Source organism: Parasteatoda tepidariorum, chromosome 7, assembly GCF_982258835.1.
Source record: "Parasteatoda tepidariorum strain Cologne lab strain chromosome 7, Ptep-v5.0, whole genome shotgun sequence".
Taxonomy (NCBI): Eukaryota; Metazoa; Arthropoda; class Arachnida; order Araneae; family Theridiidae; genus Parasteatoda; species Parasteatoda tepidariorum.
This window is the reverse complement of record NC_141761.1, coordinates 113,848,519-113,862,354: the sequence shown is the minus strand read 5'-3', so window position 1 is coordinate 113,862,354 and position 13,836 is coordinate 113,848,519. Positions and strand designations below refer to the sequence as shown.

The window sequence follows — 13,836 nt, the reverse complement described above, 5'->3', positions numbered from 1 at the left end:
ATTCTTATAGCAGACCTGCCTATTCTTAACAGCTTCCCTTACCAATTGTTTTGAAGAAAAAAAATGCAAAAAATCACCATATATTTTTTTTATCTCATTCATAAATACAATGAACTAAAAAAAAAACATAATACACAAGTTAAAAGTTGAAATTTTAATTCTTTTTTATGCGTAAAATATATTTAATGTACCGTCAGTTTACTATCCAAATTATCTCGGACAAATGAAAAGATTTAAATATTAGTCTTTGCATATGTTCACATCTTCATAATCTGAAAAATCATCTACATTACTTTCACTTTTGCTCGCGAACGCCATTTTTTTTTCTATGTAAATTAATACATGAATTTTATTTCTATGCAAATTCATCAACCATCGTTTATACAATTGTACAAAACACGCCTGCAGTCCCACAAATAGCAAAACTCCCAAACAAAAATTGGCAAACTTCCAATCAAAGCAGATTATTATTATTTTTTGTCTTGCTTCCTGCCGGATAAAAGCGTGATAAAACAAAACGTGTTGACGAAGTTTGCTATGCCCGAGTTTACTCGGTATAATAAACATTTGCAATCTATACATACCCGTGTTAACTCGGGATAATCAGGGAAGCTGTTAAAGATATGCAAAAGATGATTTTTTTAAAAATCTTTTTAATCTCCCTTTTCTTAATTTATTTTTTTGTCATCGTCTGAAGTCTTTTTTGAGTAATTATCGTCAGGTATTGCACAAAATGTATAGTTTTAAATTTTTTTTTAAAGCCTTAGGCATATCTGCTCTAATTGCGACTAGTTACAACCTTCCTATATATTATATATAGCTAATTTTCAATAATATTTATTTTTATTTCCATGTTGCTTTTTGCACTTTAGTATTGCCAATGACTTATTAAGGTATTCGACTGGGTGAAAATAAGCAATTTCGATTATTTTTTTATCCATATTTGAATTTTAGTTCATTAGTTCACCAAAACCCTTTAAATTTCTTAACTTCAATTTTTTTAAATGGAGTTACAGTTGTTTTTTCGTATACTGGCGAACGAAACCGAAAATAAACGAATGAAAAACTAAAATTTTGTTTGTTTATAGTGCGTATTGAGTACTTTGAGTATTTTAACCTTTTTTTTTTTTAAGTGAATAAAATATATTTTTAAGATTATTAAAATTTATTTTTAGAAATTAATTGTGGAATTATCAACTTTTTTGTTGTCAGACTTTTTTTACATTTCAGATTCTTGTATTTTAAATAAATTTTGTAAAGCAAGCTGATTTTGAGAAAATTTCTTTACGCTAACACTAATACAAGAAAAAGTTAATTATAGAATTGCTTGAACTTTTATATGTATATTTTGTGCAGTATTAGTGATGTTTTGAAGTAAAAGCTAAGGTCTAAGTAAGAATTTGTTATTTTTATCCAGGGCTAAAGAGAATAAAAGGGCTAGTTCATTCCTCTCTTGAACTGAAGCTACGATTTCCCTCCTCATGACGTCACGTTGTACACAGATCTCGGAGATTGCAAGCAAAGATATTATGAAAACTTTGCATCATTCTCTCTGTAAAAATAAGTTCGAATTTTTTTTTATATTAGATTTCAAACTTTATACGATTGACACATTATTTCCTTTGAAAAACATAGTTTGAAAAAATTTTCTTGGCTAAAATATTTAATTAAATACCATTTTAAGCTAATAAAAATATTTTACTAGTCGTCATAAATGACGCTGTAAATACTTCATTTTAAAATTTTCAGTTTTAACTTTTATTAGTAGACTTTTATTTTTTAACTTTTATTTTTAAAAACTTTTATTTTTATAAACTTTTGTTTTTATAAATTTTTATTTTTATTATTATTTTACTATAAAAAAAAAAGTTTAATGCATATATTGACACTTTTTTAGTTTCATATTGTTCGATAACAATACTTTGTAAAGTTGGGTTAAATTTAAAATCCTAATTTCAAAATATGCTGTTAATGGCAATTTGTTTATACTTAATCATTAGGAAACAACAACCTCAAACGCTACTTATTGTAACAAAATTATAATTTAGATTCATAATAATATTAGAAATTTTACAATTGTTTATTGATGTTTAAATTTGAAAGAATATATTTAAAGAAATCATAAACATTTAGAATAACTACATTGAAAACTACGCTATGAAATTCGGAGAATTTTAACTATTAATTATTTAAACTTTTCATTTAAGTTTTTATTTTCTTTGACTTTATCCATTTTTTAATTTTTTCGCCTGCCATTCTTTTTGAAGAAACTAGGCGGTTTCAATTTAGATGGCGAATTCTTATAAAAGTTCTGAAAGACAAAATAAGCGTATTACTGTTTTATTCACTGCGCGATATCGTCCCTCTAATTCACTTATAAGTTCTTTAATGGCACTTTTTGATTTTCTGTAAGATGTCCCATGTACACTTTGAAAAATATTCTCAAATTCCTGACACACATCCATTCATGTTGCTGACAATTAATCCTCCCTTAGATAGGAGAGCATTTGGTAAAGGTAGGGCAATTTTAAAATCATTCTAATCGGCAATCCAAGCAAACAATTTCTTATATCATCTTCATAATCTTCTTTCAAGAAATGCTTACTACATATTCGTGCATATTTAATATTAACTGAGCCTTTTCGTTTGCAACGTTGAAGCCATTCTTTACATAGTTGTTCATTTACTTTAGGGCACACGTGGAAAATTATATTTTTTTCTTTTGTGTTTCTATCAGAATCTTTGCAAGTTGCAATCGCACTAACTGGCATTTCGTTATTAATTTAAAATTTTTGTAATTCACTTAAAAAAATTGAAGGAAATCATTATAGAAAACAACGAATGTCTTTGAATATGTCACAAAAAGGAATGCTCCAATATTAGTTAGAGCAGCTTGTTAGACCGAACGCTCCGTTTTTGAAGTATAATTTCAAACTTTGCGTCACCATGACGTCACAGGCGTAAATTGGAGGTTTGGCGCAGCGAGAGTTTCTTCAAAGGAGTGAACCAGCCCTTCTATCTATCAAGTTTAAAGTGCGAATATTTGATTTTTTTTTCCTTCAAAATTCAAAATTAAACTTTATATTTAGTTCTATTTTACTGTTGTTTTGAATTTATTTTAAGATTTTAGTTCGAAGCACGGGTAATCACGTTATTGATCATGAAGAAAAATTATTATGAAATTTATGCATTACTTTTTGCTGTGCGTCTGTCCCAAGTAGCACAGGGATATTGTAACAGCTTTAGTCTACATCGACCGACATTGTCAATATTGGCGAAAATCGAAATTGTGTGTACGATATTGTACGATTCCCGTCGATTTCACATTAAAAATCTGTTTGTAAAACTTATCATTTAAAACTTTATTGTGTTCTTAAATCAAAATTAATCATTTAAAAGACAAAAAATGACTTCAAATTGTTATAATTCCAAAAAATAAGTTTAAAATATAAATTTAGAGATATCCGAACCACACCCGGACAATATTTGATATCAATATTGCAATCGTGTTTTTGTCACAACATCGATCGTTTTCTCTAAATACTGAAATCTACGATCTATTCCACTCGGAACCGTAACTATAACCCGTTAAGATGCTGTTTATAATTTTCCGCTACACCTGCGGTCTATTTATCTTTTCTCTACTTATATTTAAATCTAATTCCGTCTCATAAGATTTATACCTTAGCACATAATGCAAATGGAATAAAAATTATTTCGATTTAGCGAGCCCGAAAACTCAAACCAGCTGAATATGAAGGGGTATTAATGCACCTTGTTGAAGTGAGCGAATTCTCTGATCTTGGCAGGTATGTGCTGTTTTTAATATATATATAATAATATATTGCAAGAATTACATTGACTTCCTCCTTTTTCTTGTCCAGGCTGCTTAACTATTTAATTATATCACGTTATTCAATTCTCATATTCACAAACTGTGGCGAAATTTTATAACATGTTTGGAGGTGTTAAGCCTTCTGGCATGCTTAACTATTTAATTATATCACGTTATTCAATTCTCATATTCACAAACTGTGGCGAAATTTTATAACATGTTTGGAGGTGTTAAGCCTTCTGGCATGCTTATGTTTATATTTTTTCACACCTGCCAACTTGTAAGTTCGATGAAAAATATTTTTCAATACTTGAACTAATTAAAAATTTAAAAGCTAAGTGAGCTAACAAATAGATCATATTTGCATATTTTTTTAAATTATTAATTTGTCATGGTAGATTGAAATGTTTTTTTTCGAAATTTTAAATTGAAGATTTAGTATGTCTACTAGATTGATTTAATATGTCTACTGAAGATTTAATAAGATATCTAATGTTGCTGCTAGTAAGAAGTTTTCTTTTCAACCGTACAAGTTTGCAGTAAATATATATATATATATATAATATATATATATGTGTGTGTGTGTTTAATTATTATTTAATATTATGCTTAATGTATCTAATTAATATATAATGTTTAAATTACAACAAAAATAATTGAATCATGAAAATTTTATGTGTCTACATCTTACTTACCGAACCGAGTAGCTCATTAATCAAGTGATTCATAATTTCAGAAGGGGTTTTAACTTACATAAACTGAAGTTTGTTAACTATTATATTATATCAAATTAATCAATTCTGATATTCCCAAAGATCTTGTTTACTTTTATTGTTTGTTTACTTTTATTGGTTCTGTGCACTATAACAATTTGTCTGCTCTTCTCGGACTAAAAAAATGTCTGAATGACTTGAAAGATGACGAACTTGTTCAATGTTTCTCCCATGTACTCGTGCCAAAGAATAGGGTATCTCTCCTGATACTATTCTTTGGGTACATATATGTATTTATTAGGCTACATATAGGGTATCTGCACACCTAGAAAGTCATGGATTTCATTATTGAACAAAATTTGTCATGATCTTAACTATTTTTTTTAAAAAATTGCGGATTTAGGTAACTTAAAAATTTTAATTTTAAAAATGGAATCCCCCTAATTTCACAGCGTTCTGAATATCTGAATTTGTAACAAAATATCCAATCTCAGTCGTATTTTATTAAAATATAAAATTTTTTGATTGTGTTCTTTAAAATAATTAAGGAAAGGACATCCTTTCTTGAGCGAATTATCTTTTAAACTTCAGTGATTTCAGAATCTTATAAATTAGATTTTATTTGTTTAATTTTTTTTTTATTTTAATCAATTTAAAATTCTTGTTTAGGCTTTTTATGTTACACTTACTTTTAAGAAGAAAATAAGCAGCTTTAAATAACTATATAAAAGTTATTTGCTTTTGTATTTTTTTCAGCTATTTAAATGCTTCAACTCTTTCTTTACTCAATTTTTAAGTTTAATATCAATGAATGAGAAGATTCAGAGCCCCGTGGCAGATTTGCAGAGACACAGAAACATTTTCGCTGAACGTTACAGAGTCAGTTCTTGCAGAAAGATTTTTCTTTTGAAAAGTTTTAAAAAAAAATTTAACTTTATTTAGTTTTTGACAGGAATTTACCAGTTATATTTGAATAATGACTTTTAGACGAGCTCAATATACGTCGATAGTAGCGTCAATTGATTTATTTTTTCTGCTGTATTTTCGTCAGTTATTGATGTTGATTTTCAAGTGGATTTTAAATATCCCGATAAGCAACCTGAAAAATTTGAATCTTGTATTTGGATATTTACTTTTTAGGTCAATAATTCTGTCGAATTTTATCAGTTATTGCTATTGATTTCTCCATAGTTTTTAAATCTGATAATTTTTATACGTTATTTTTATACAACAGCCTAATCAAGAAACAAAACACTCGTTTGAGGTGACATATTCGTGTGAATTTGTCGTCAATCTTTTTTTTTTTTTTTTTTTTTTTGCCAAGTACTTCTGCGGATTTAATAATTTGCAATTTTTTTCATTGTGATGATTAGTTACAAAAGGCGAAGGAAATAATTTCTGTGTCCCCCTGCCTCCCAACAAAGTGCAAAAATTTTACATATAATGTTATTATACAAATTACACGTTCAATTTAAAAAAAGTTATATATATATATATTTTTTTTTTTTGGTAAACACAGAGCTTTTGTTATTTTAAATTAGTAACATACATGTTTATTATTGTGAAAAGTATCTTGCAGAAAGATATTTGTGCTAGAGAGTTTTGTCGCAGATAGCTCGAACAAATTCTGCCTCAAGGAGTAGTATAACAGCTTTGGTTATATCTATCATTTCAATTAATGTTATAATGCTTTTTTGAATTTATTGCAGTGTTATTGTCGGATAAAATAGTAACTTCGGTAAGTCATGACAACTTCTTGGAATTATTGATGGAAAGTCAGTGATTTGAAAATCTAAATTGTCGCAGATATCATGTACATATCAAAATGAAAAGCAATCCATAGCTGAATATGTCCCAACTTTGCAACATATTTTAACTTATGTGATTCTTTAGTCAAATATGACTGGGATAAGTGTTTTGATGGTATGGGTATTTCTCCGCACACAATTTATACATAGAATTCTTGATAATTGGATTCGTTAACATACAATCTGATATTGCAATGTTTAATATATTTAAGCAAAGGCCATTGCTTTGGAAGCTTCTCATTCATTTACAAAGTAGAGAACTAATGCAAGAACTCTTTTAGAGAATAAAGTGACTGAAATAAGAAATAATATATTATAAAAATTTAGATAATTCCTTCCTTCAGCAATCCCGTGCCCGTTTTACTTGTATGGTCTTAATTGATGATAAAATATGTGGTACATTTTGTAATGGTTATTAAAACATTATATATATACACATCTTTTTTTTTCTTTCAGATATGTTATTTTGAAACCATCTGTAAAGGCTATCAATGCTCTTTTACTTTAGCACCATCTTGGAATTGGCGATGATCTATTGTAAATTAAAATGAAAAAGGAAACAGTGTTTTGAAAGCCTCTCAGCGGTTACAAACGCCATCTTGGGTAATTTTATAAACTTAGAATTTTAAAATTTGTAATAAGACTTTACTTTTTCATGAGTCATTATCTTGCACTAAAATGGATCAGTTGTTCCTTAAATTATTTACCCTGGTCCTTCCTGTTTTATTTTGCTTAGTTTGTGTTCTAAACTCTGATACTTTTACATTTTACAGCATTGTATGTTTCAAAGTTCAAAAATTAGCCACTCTTAAAGTTTTGTAATATTTTTCATGGCGTCTTTTCTCAACTTCTAGCTATCAGGGTTTGTTGATTTAAATCAAATGATTTTTTTTAAAAAATCATTGATTTTGAAAGTTAAAAAACAGTGTTTTAAATTATTGATACTTTTATTGTTTTCTTTTCTTAGTTTTAAAATTTATTTTAAATAAATTGCTGCATTAATTAATTTTAGTTATTAAAATTACTTTCTTTCTTGGTGAGTGTTAAATTCCAACACATTTGAAATTACATTTTTAAAAATCTTTTTGATTCTTGAGATTGATTGGATAGCATTAAATGTGTACAGATTAAAGTACACATTAAATGCTGTCTTAATATAGACTGGCATAGCTGTAGAAAGTAATTAATAAACATGATTTTAAAAAAAATGCTTTTTATTAGTGGAAAATGTATATTTCTAAAGCTTGAGGTTATATTAGAAGGAAATTACCCTAATATGTCAAAAATAGAAGGGAAAAAAAGGGGGGCTGATGAATTCAGATGTTTTTTTCCTGATTTAGTGTCATTCTTCCTTTTCAAAGTCTATTTGAAGCAGTAGAGTTATTAACTGGTAACTGGTATTTTTTTTTTTTTTTTTTTTTTGTCATAATATGTTTATAGTATCTTTGACATTATCAGATTTTCTATAAAGAAATTTTGTGAAAAAAAATTCCAATGACTACATAAATTTTTTTAAAAATTTTTTTAGCTTCACTTATCTATTTTGATATAAGATTAAAAAGGAATATTTTAATATAAAAATATATAGATTAAATATTTATTTATTGATGAATGACTGACATTTATAAACACAATCTGTTGCATTTTTTTTGTCATGTTAAAAATCAAGAGAAAAAAGATCTCACTTTTTAATTAAAATTATGGTTTGCTAATTGAAGCTTTGTTTTAATAGTTAAAGAACAGGGATCTGTGTCCAAGCCAAATTTATTACCACTTAGCTACAATGCAACAAATTACTTCATAGCCGATACTGGGATTGGAACCCGGATCACCTCATCGAAAGGTGACCAAATAATTTTTAAAAACTATTCAAAGAAAAACTTTTTTCCATCTATTATATTATAAAATATAATTTCCATATGTTATAAACTTACTCGTAAAGGGTCTTAAGGTTCTTACTATATGAACTTACTCGTTTTCCATATGTTATAAACTTACTGAAACCATAAAAACTGCTCTGATTCTATACAAAAGAATTGTCAACCTAGGGATTAGCATGAACGCTGCTAGTAGTACTTGCGTTATGCTTATGTCTACTTTAGTTCATGTAATGTTTTCAATATAGCTATTTGTCTTTTAATTTAAAAATATTAAAATTAACTACAGTTCATGTCTAATTTTTTTTCAGCTGCTACCTTCAGACTGTTTAAAGAAACTAGCTGACTAGAAAAAGCTGAAAAATTTGGTGAAGCTCTTGCCACCGCCAACGACCGGGAAGGCAGGAAGACTAAGTTCGCCTCAACTGACACAGTTTTGTTTTAGAAACAATTGATTGTATTAAAGAATGCAATAAATTATAGAAATTAGTATATTATTCTTTACTGTTTAATAAAATGTATATTTCATTTACACATTTGACAACCGTTCAAGCCCTAATAGATATTTTGGCAACACTTTAATGGACATAGGCTATAAGTAAATTAAATTGCAGCTTATTCTACCATGCTTACCCTTTTTTAAATCAGAAATCTGAGGATGTGACTCCTGTTATTTTATTATGACAATATGAGTGTAAATATTGCTTTTTTTCTTCTTTTTAATCAGTTTTCTTAAAATCGAACCTGATGCTGTGAAGATAAGGAATTTTGTAAGGAAATACAGATTGTATAATACTAAAACGTCACAGCAAAAAAGTTTATCCTTTTAAATTAAACATATTGTAATTTTAATCTGCAAAGTAAAATATAGATGCTGTAAAAATGATTGCACAAATCACTTAAAATATTAAAATTATTTCACAGTATAAATGGCTGCTTGTACCCTGAAAAAGAGAAGAAATATCTTAACAAAACTATTTACTTTCTAGCTTATTTTCTAGAATAATGGTAAAATATACCTGCCTACCTAAACTTATTAAATATTAATAACTAAGCTGCAGACTTAAAAATTCTATAAGTTTTGGTAATAACAAATAATTTAATTTTAAAAAAGCTAGAACGATTTTGTTATCAGCTTTTTCCAGGTTACAAACAGGCATGAATATTTTCAATAACTAATTTTTATTTTCTCAAATAACGTAATTTTGGAGATTGTCGGCATTCCACAGCATTTTTTTTTTAATATCGTGTTGACGATGTCGGACGACATAGTACAACGTTTGTAAATGCAGAGAGATGTCGATCGACGTTCCCGAACGTTTTCACAATATCGAACAATATTGTTTTGCAATATTGAATATACGTTATAAAAGGGGTCCATTTTTATATAGTACAATATTTCGCTACGATATTGTACAATGTTCAAAGCTAAGTTTTTACGATATCGTTTTTGTGAATTGTGCTACTTGGGGTTAGCGTGATATTTATAGCTTTTTAAGCTTATATTTGACCTTCATTAGAAAAACACTTTATAGAATTTTAAACTTCACTTAAAATTTATAATTTTAGAACTCCTGCTTACCAAAAGTTAATTAAAATTTTAATTAGGCTCTTTTTTTAAAAAAAAAATTTTGTAGAAACCAGTCGGTTACCTTGAAATCTTTTCAGATAATCTTAAAAAATGACATATTGTTCTAGCAACTGGGTTTCCATTTCTTTTTAGTGAAAAAGTGTTTAAATTAAGAAATGGTATTTAAGTTCAAATGTTTAAAAATTAAGTTTTACAGCAATTTGGGGGGGGGGGGTTATATGTATAATATGAAGGTCTAACGTACAATAAGTTTCTCATTTTATTAGATAACAAAATTATGAAAACATCACAAATAAAATTTAAGAATTTACATACATTATTCAATTTTAACTTTATATACAGATTCTCACAAAAAAAAGAAACTACTATAGTATTTGTTAACATTAACAAAACTTAAATCATAAGGTCAAAAAATTATTTACTATAGTCAGGTTCAAAATTGCAATTTTAACATGATTGTTGGTGAAAGTTAAATTCAACTGAAAATTTCTACTTTTGATGAAATTTATGAATTTGAAATTTCAGTTCTAAGTCTCGAGATCTAACATTTTTGTTCAAATAAAAAAATATTAACTTCAGACACATAGGAAAAGTTCTTTTTATTTAATACTTAAATACTGAAGAAAACAAATGAGGATTCTATTGATAAGATTAGTGTTAAGCATGAGATATTTTTATAGTAAACATGATAACCTTATTAGAAAAACTTTAAAAACACGAACTAGTGAAACTTAAAATTAAAATAAATCACTTAGCTCACTTAAAGATATTACGGACACTTTTATTCTAAGCCTTCTTCCTATTTCTGCTACTTTTATTTTCTCTGTCCACATTTCTCTTTATCCATTAGCCCTTTGATGTAGAATAATCATTAAACATGTTTTTCATACATTTTTTATTATTTTGAATTAATTTAGGTCAAAATAAGTGAAAAATATTATATTTATCATTTTAAAAATTACTGGTTTTGAAATACAGCATGGGACACCGATGTATCTTTTTGTGTACATGGTAAAATTGTCCAAACATGGCTAACTTCCAAAAAATATAGTTTTTCAAATATTCAGTTACTTATATCTAAGAAAAACAGTAATTATTTGTTGAAATTCCTTCAATTTTCAAAATAAGTTATTGATAAATTTAAATATTCATCAATTATTAAGAATGAATAAAAAAAATTAACTGCTTTTTTTCATTTAATATTTTAAGACAACTATAATCCTCAGAACCTAACAGATGTTTTCAGTAACGATTAAACGTTTCCATGATTAATTGGCAAATTAATATGCAAATAATTAATTGGCCCTTTGATGCAGACGGAACACCGAAGTTTCTATATATATATATATATATATATATATATCAGAAACTTCGGTTTCCCGTCTGCGCCAAAGGGTTAAAGATGCAGTAAAAATATTTTTATGTTTGAAAAGTATGGATATTAAAGTTTGACTTCTCACTCATACATATTCGATAATTATTTTTGCGAATTTAAATATTTAAACTTATTTTTTCTTCTACAAATGTCTCGTTATGGACGATAAACTAGTAAGAATTTTTATTATTATAGTTTCATGCATTGTTTAGATTGGCAAATTATTTGAGTGTTCGAGTACATTTTTCAGTGAAAAGTTTCATCCTTGCTGTTTAAATCTTTATCCTAAGCTATTTTTTGTCCTTTACAGTTTCAGTACTTTCCATAACTATAAGAACTACTGATTTATATAGCAATATTTTTATAATATCGGGTGAATCGAACATTTGTATATCGGTCCAATACTGGCCCTTTAAAACCTTGCTGAGCCAAGATTGGTGAATATTGGCCCAATGAATTCCAAAGCTATTTTGCTGCTAGGGTTACTTCATTTGCTCAACGCTAGTAAATGTATTTCTTAAGTATAGATGGCAGCACTACGAAGTTACTACGAGTAGCTTTTAAATGCGTTAACGAATTTCCTTAAACCCACTGACTTATTCATATATTCTAATTTAACATTCAAATTACAGATTAAAATTTAAAAATTTATGAAATCCAAGCCTTATTTTTTAAGTTTGATACATATTTTATAATATTATCAGTTCGCCACACTATTGTAAGATTTTTTTTTCTCTTGTGACATATTTTATAATATACCAATATTTTACTATTTTTTCGTTTTTCTCTTCCAAAAATGAGAAAAAATTATTTTTGAGCTCATGAGGGCTAAACGTGTAGTCCAAAAGCTTTTATTTTTAACTTTATTGAAGACCATACGGATGCTTTATAGTTGCCACACAAGAAATCTCATTTCTTCTTTTGCAGAAATCGGACAAATATGCAGGAAAAATTTTTCCTGTAGAGAGAATCTGCAATTTTTTGTACCGTCTTTACGTATAGGCACACTAGGGCAATGCCCGGTGGCCCCATTCACTCGGGGGGCCCTTGAGAATCTGACTTTTTTTAAAAATTGTATTAAAAAAAGCTAAGAATAAAATCATTACCTTGTATATTTTTTTTAAATAAATTTTTATAGAGTACGCATTTTTTTCTTCCTTAAAAATAGTGATTGATTTTCAAACACAAAAAAATTTGAATAGTTTATCACCAAGAAAACCTAAAAAGTAAACCGAAATCTATTTTTCATCGTTCCAATGAAAATTTTCGGTACTCATGAAAATTTTATGTTCTTGGGCATTGCAAGATGTTTTAATAACTTGTAGTGTGTCGAGCTCTACAAAAATACCATTCCAAATCACGAGTATATAAGACATGTTAATTCGATTCTATGTCGGGGTACCTTTTCATAGGTGGCGGTTGACATTGTCGATAACTACTATCCCCACATGCCGGACTTAATGTGAACATTCACCGAAACGCCCACTCCGATTTGAGCACGCCTACTTCGATGGATGGCTACATTGAACAGTTGACTTGCTACTTATGACTGCGACATTACCCACCTCCTCACGCTGTTGCTACTCAGTCTCGATCAAACACAACGAACAATGTATACAATCGACTGCTAAAGTAATAACGGAGCGACCACGATCGTGAACTTAATACAGCTCTCATGATCAGCACTCAAAAGTACGGTGATCTTAATACAGATCTCCCGACTTTTCACAAAAAAACAGCAATGAATCAACTAGTGGTATTCATTCATCGAATTCTATCGCAGCTATAATTCTGGTGGGGGAGTACTGCAGTGTGCTTACCACTACAAAATTAAAATTCCAATTCACTAGAATATAAGACATATTAACTTGATTATATATCTATACCTTAACAAGTGCCATTTAATTCTTGAATTTCATGTAATATGTCTATTGTTTTTGCTTAAGTTCTCATGACAGGATGAATGAGAAAAAGACGATTGTTGGGCCTCAGGAGCCCAGCTAGACTAAGCAGAAGAAGAAGAACTTGATTCTATGCGGAGGCGCCTTTTCATAGATTTATTTTTACTTTTGACAAAGTAATTGATACCTTTTGAACTTTTTTTTATTTGTTATACCTTTATGTTTAGTTTGTTTAATTATTTTAATTTACTTCCATGGTTTTGAAAGTTATTTTATTAAATGAGGATTACAACTGGTTAGCATCTCAGTTTTTTTTTTTTTTTTTTTTAAATAATGCACAGTTTAAAAAGGCTTTGAGTTTTTGTGGTAATCAAAATGAATTAAAATTATTGCATCCTATCTTAAAAATGATTTATTTTATGTATGTGAAGTTTTTTAGTTTGTTTTTAAGCATTATGGCATGTCGTAGGCCTAAAATATTTTTGTGCCCTGCATGCTATTAAGACGGCCCTGTTTAAATGTAACTTTATTATATATATACATATAAATAGATTTTAAAAAAAGATAAATAATACCGTGGTTAATTTGTCAAGTTTTAGTTCTTAAAAAAATGCTAAAAGCAGCAGAAAATGATTCATAGGCTGCTCACGTAAGCAATTAAGTGGTAGAAAATTTATAATGAAATCTTAACACAATTACAAAGTGAAATGAAATCTAGGTGTGACTTTGGCTAGAG

General features: G+C 28.0%; 1 long non-coding RNA gene across 1 annotated transcript; it reads left to right on the top strand.

Annotated features, from left to right (window-relative positions):
- The first annotated feature begins 3,647 nt into the window (after positions 1-3,647).
- On the top strand, positions 3,648-8,727 carry LOC147807411 (uncharacterized). Its single transcript, XR_015435682.1, has 3 exons — positions 3,648-3,809; positions 6,813-6,959; positions 8,545-8,727. It is a non-coding gene; the product is annotated as an uncharacterized LOC147807411 (long non-coding RNA).
- The last annotated feature ends 5,109 nt before the right edge of the window (positions 8,728-13,836 follow it).